This window comes from Thunnus maccoyii, chromosome 21, assembly GCF_910596095.1.
Source record: "Thunnus maccoyii chromosome 21, fThuMac1.1, whole genome shotgun sequence".
Lineage (NCBI taxonomy): Eukaryota > Metazoa > Chordata > Actinopteri > Scombriformes > Scombridae > Thunnus > Thunnus maccoyii.
In genome coordinates this window covers 21,795,905-21,800,931 of record NC_056553.1, presented here as the reverse complement: position 1 = coordinate 21,800,931, position 5,027 = coordinate 21,795,905, and the positions used below count along the sequence as shown (strand labels likewise).

Genomic DNA, 5,027 nt, shown 5'->3' with positions numbered 1-5,027 from the left:
ACACAGCCGGGATAAAAACAAGATATAAACAAACGAGTGGAGCAAAAAGGGGCTGCACAGCCAACATTAGACTAATATTATCAGCTGCAACTTCAACACAATATTATAAAAGCAGCGTATATGGAGATGAAGTCCCACCCAACCGTGCTGCTGCAAAAGTTTCATTTGATTTTTACATGACGGTTATATGCAAAAGGGGGAAATCAGAAGAATAACCGTCATAGTGTTTGAAATTCATGGACATGACATCACACACTCTTGGTCACGAAAACAGGGAAACGGATGATGAAAAATTCCTGGACGCCGCTGTGAGAACGGAAAAGTCCTGCCAACAGCGGATATGTCTCTCACACACACTAATCCACACGTAGGGGCACAGTGTCTTTGTCTCATTCACACATACACAGCAGACCTCCTCTGTGACACTCACTATTCTGACGTTATGTAAGTCTGGAAGTTGGGAGTGGAGTTCTGCCGACTTGAGGTGATATTTGCATGTTTTTGCATGTGCATATATGTGTTTTTTCACATGCCTCTGCATGTTTTTAACATTTTCATGATTAAACATAAAATCAAACATCATACTTGGGTACACAGATGATGAAATAAGAGACTTGCCTTTGAGAACTGGAGGAAACGTCACATTATGGTAAAGGCTCTTTCATATACACATGGGAAACATATATATGAACTGCTAACATTTACAAAGCTCTGCCTATATTCACAAACCAGATTTTACATGGCTCCAGTGTCCCTGAAGCTGCCAGACTAGACTGTAGATTCTTTAGACTCAACACAGCTCGACTTTAAATGCAGCATTTTATTTTAATAGGGGCAGATTCTCCCTGCAATGCCATATTAAAAGCAGAGGCAGTTAAATAGGCTTCATGGTTGTTTTTTTTTTCCACTGTGCCAGACAGGGGCTCTAACACGGCACCAGTCTGTTAGTCATCCAGCTCACAGTGTTTATGGACTTATTAACAAGAACATCAGTGACGGTGTCAATCACTCTGTGTTTCATAGAGAGGCAGTGACTGGCTCCCAACACTGTGGGTTACATTTTTATGTATATTTTTTCTCAGACGTGGTACATGAGAGAGTTCTGCCACCCCACCTGTGACGGGTAAAGTCTGGGCTGAAGTCGGATTCACCTCGCGTGAAAAAGAGTGAAAGAGAGTGTAGACAACAGCCAGATGTTTATTCTTGTTTTGAAATATTCAGCATTCATACAATATTCAACAATTCAGCACTTTACTCAATTTGCTTATTCCTAGAGAGTTCAATTGATACTGTTCTTGTGTCTGTGCACTAAACATAAAGCTAGAGCCAGCAGGAAATTAGCTAGCCAAGCCTAAAGACCAAAAAGTCACCTTACCTTGCCGCTGGTGGCCTAGAAACAGCATGTACCTTCCCCTAAAACCACAACTTATCATTTTTACATTCATGTTTATGTACGAATTAAACCAACAAGAGACAATGTGTTAATTGCTAAGATTTACAGGTGCTAAAAGGCATATTTTTGAACTTTGGAGAGAGCCAGGCTAGCTGTTTCCCCCTGCCTCCAGTCTTTATGCTATGCTAAGCTAATTGCCTCCTGGCTCTAGCTGTGGATTTAGCAAGTGGTATCAATCTTTTCATCTAACTCTTGGCATGAAAGCTAATAAGCATATTTCCCAAAATGTCAAACTGTTCCTTTAACTATACATCAACTATATTTTATCCCTTCAAGTCACAAATTAACCACTGCCAAAAATGTATATTTTCATTCTTACTTTTTTGTTTCTTTATTTTTATTGTCTAAATACATTACACACAAATACTTACAATGAGGTACAAATATATATTTTTGGTCTGAGCAAAGGCTATCCCAGGTCCCATCAAAGCCAACCAGTTCCAGGCTAGGCCGGGCCTCCTGTCATCTAAACGGGACAGGAGTGAAGCCAGTGCTTCCTGTCAGACTGCAGGGCTCTCAGGTTCCACCTCTGGTCTAAATTATGTCTGTCTGTCCCGGACTGCCACACTAACCCTCACCCTCTCACCCTCCTCCCCACACCGCCATCATCCCCATGCCCACATCCCTCTCCCCCTGTCACTACTCCCCCAAAGCAGAGTTTAAAAGACTACCAGATACCCTGCTCACATAGAAACATAGACCTGCTGGAACAAAATTACAGCATTAGAAAATAAGATTTTTTTTCCAACTCTATCTTAATACAACACAATTTAATACAATACTCACACGCTATATGTAAGTTGAATAAATTGTGGGACTCCATACTGGCAGTGCCAATGCATTCAAAGAGCAACTACACTGTAAGACATATGGGACAAAATCCACAGTTCTTGTTCTGTTCAGCCAAAGCTAATGTGAGGCTTCAACCATCTGAAGCTAATTTTCACCTTGTGTAATTTCTTGCAAATGTGACCCATGAAGTGTTTGTGTAGTCTGTGTTTATTCGCCCCAAACAGCCAATATACAGACTGTATAAAGGTTAGCTGTAAGCTAGCTAGCAACGTATGCACGACCATGTGTGTGTAGAGCGTGTCTGTTCTGTGTCTGTTCTGTGTCTGTGTGGCGTCTCGGTCTGACTCTTTGCAGAACTCATTAGGAACTCCCGTGCTATTTCCCTCCAGTCTATTTTTTCCTCTAGTCTCTATACATATATGAAGTACAGTACCAGTCAAAAGTTTGGACACACTTTCTCATTCAGGTGAATGGAAAGTGTGTCCAAACTTTTGACTGATACTGTATATTCACAAAGCCCCACGATACGCACAAATTTTGACTAACCTTTGAGAAATTTGACACGTCTTTACCTCACTTTGTGACGTCCTGCTGAATTTGCATCAAATTGCATCCATTTGCATCTTTCCATTGATTTGTATGCTAATCGATTGGTTAGTTAGTTGTAGTAGTTGTGTAAGTTTATTGTTGGCCTTTTTTCCTGCAATGATCAATGCTACAGAGAGTCCACCAAATTTGTATTTTGTGACAATATAGTTCAAAACTGAAACTATTTGAAATTGAAAGGTAATACTTCTGGAGTCAAATTTCTGACTTAAACATATGAAAGGTACAGCATATATGTAGACTGCAAAAAATCTCCTCAGTCAAGAGAGGAGTGTAAATTTAGTTACTTCCACCGTGGCCTCATCCCCCCCTCTGACTGTGGCTGCAGACTACAGAGGTCTGCCCAGTGTTGGGGAGACAACCTTAATCTGGTTCTCACTCTTAATGCTCCACAGATGAAGGACGCCACCGTCGCCATAACCACACAGGACGTTCCTGGCTCCTGGACTGAGCAGCTCTGGGCTAGAAAAAGAAGTTTGGTGTTGCCAGTCTGGAGAGGAGAGCAGAGACGTGACTGGTAGAGAAAAGATGTGGGACTGCAGTAAAAGCATTTTCCTGTATGCCCCACAGGGGAATCAAAGGAGCAAAGAGGGGGGAGAAGGAGAGGATTATCACAAAGATCTTTTGAGAGGGGGAAAAACTTTAATGTTAAAAAGGTTAGAGTGGTCACGTAACCTCCCACACTGAAAAAAGAGAGCAAATGAAAGACAGAGCTCCTGCTTCCAGCTCACAGGTTATGGAATTATAAAAAGTTGCCATGGAAATGTAATGTTATGTTTAATTCAGTATGTCTCAGGGCAAATAAAGTAACATTTACATTAATGTGGAAGAATAAATAACGGTCAAGAAGGGAAACAGCCACAGGAGAAAGATAACCAAGCATGGCAGATGTCTTATCCTGAAACTCTAAATGGGTTTTAAATGTCCTTTTGTGGCTTGAACTTATGAATCTGGTTAAAATGGGCTTCTTTTGGCCTTAGGGCAGAGGGGCCCTGTTAGATATGATCTTCAGTGTGGCCGTTGCATGCACGGGGTGTGCTTTAACAACAATGGCTCTTCTGAGAGAGACCGTAAACATGTGCCTGGGACCTTGACCCCGGCAGTAAACAGTCTTTCCACCTGATGATGAATAGCAGAGCTGGGCACGGCGCAGAGGAGAGGCCTGTTGCTCCCTGCTTCTCCTTCCATACTCATACACAAGAACAGAGCTCACTTCAGCTTAAGCCTTTGTAATGAATGATAGAACAGGGAATATTGTATTTCTTTTTCACTGTTGACAAATCCCATGAAAAGACCAAAACCAACAATGAATTGATCCTACTAACAAAAAGCCTGATATATCTTATTCCTCTGTTAAACTATTAAAAATACATCAGTGAGCCACACCTTTGCACTGGGTTACATGTTCCTTCACAAGGAAATAGTTTAATTTGCAACAGTCCCACATACACTGTCCTGTTGCTGTAAATACTTACTAGAGAACAAAATGTGTATTAATCCGCCGCTGAGAACAGAAACAACAAATGCCTCATTTACTCCTGTTTTGAATAACACAATGATCTTGCTATTTAAAAAAATGAAACAATATACTTGTGGCCTATTTTTTAAAGATTATTTCTTCAGTAGAAACCAATAAGCTTGAGGCTCAGTGCCACAGACAGGGTAGGAAAGGGTAGGAAAATATGTAATAAACCTCATATCGGGTTCAGACTACACAATATGCGCCCGAATGACAGACATGGAACATCAGGAACAAAAATAAGCTTCATGTGCAACAAATTTATCAAGTTTTAATCCGGTGAAGTGTGTTATAGTTCAAGAAAACACACATCTGGGACGCTTCATGACATCCTGACAAAAAGACTAGTGCCTCAGAATTCTTTCTTTTTCTCACCTAGTTTGACAACTTCTGTGTTTTGTATCTGATACTTTGTTTTATTCAGTCTCACCACCACAGCAGCATCCATCTGCAGGCTCTGACTGTAGTTAAGAGGAAGGATCCCAAATGTGTATGCTATGGGGAGTGATGAGGTCAGAGCCAAGATGCCAAACATTAACTATATTGCTGTGCTGTAATCACATGTAAAAAAAAAAAAAAAAAACAACTTTCTATTTGAGTTGACCGACTGAACTGTAAACATGGCAAAGCACAGGAGGAATGACCTTGTTTGTGCTG

The 5,027-nt window shown here is 40.9% G+C and overlaps 1 long non-coding RNA gene across 1 annotated transcript; it reads left to right on the top strand.

Moving 5' to 3' along the window:
- Positions 1–328: 328 nt before the first annotated feature.
- On the top strand, positions 329–3,673 carry LOC121888277. Its single transcript, XR_006093178.1, has 2 exons — positions 329–484; positions 3,247–3,673. It is a non-coding gene; the product is annotated as an uncharacterized LOC121888277 (long non-coding RNA).
- The last annotated feature ends 1,354 nt before the right edge of the window (positions 3,674–5,027 follow it).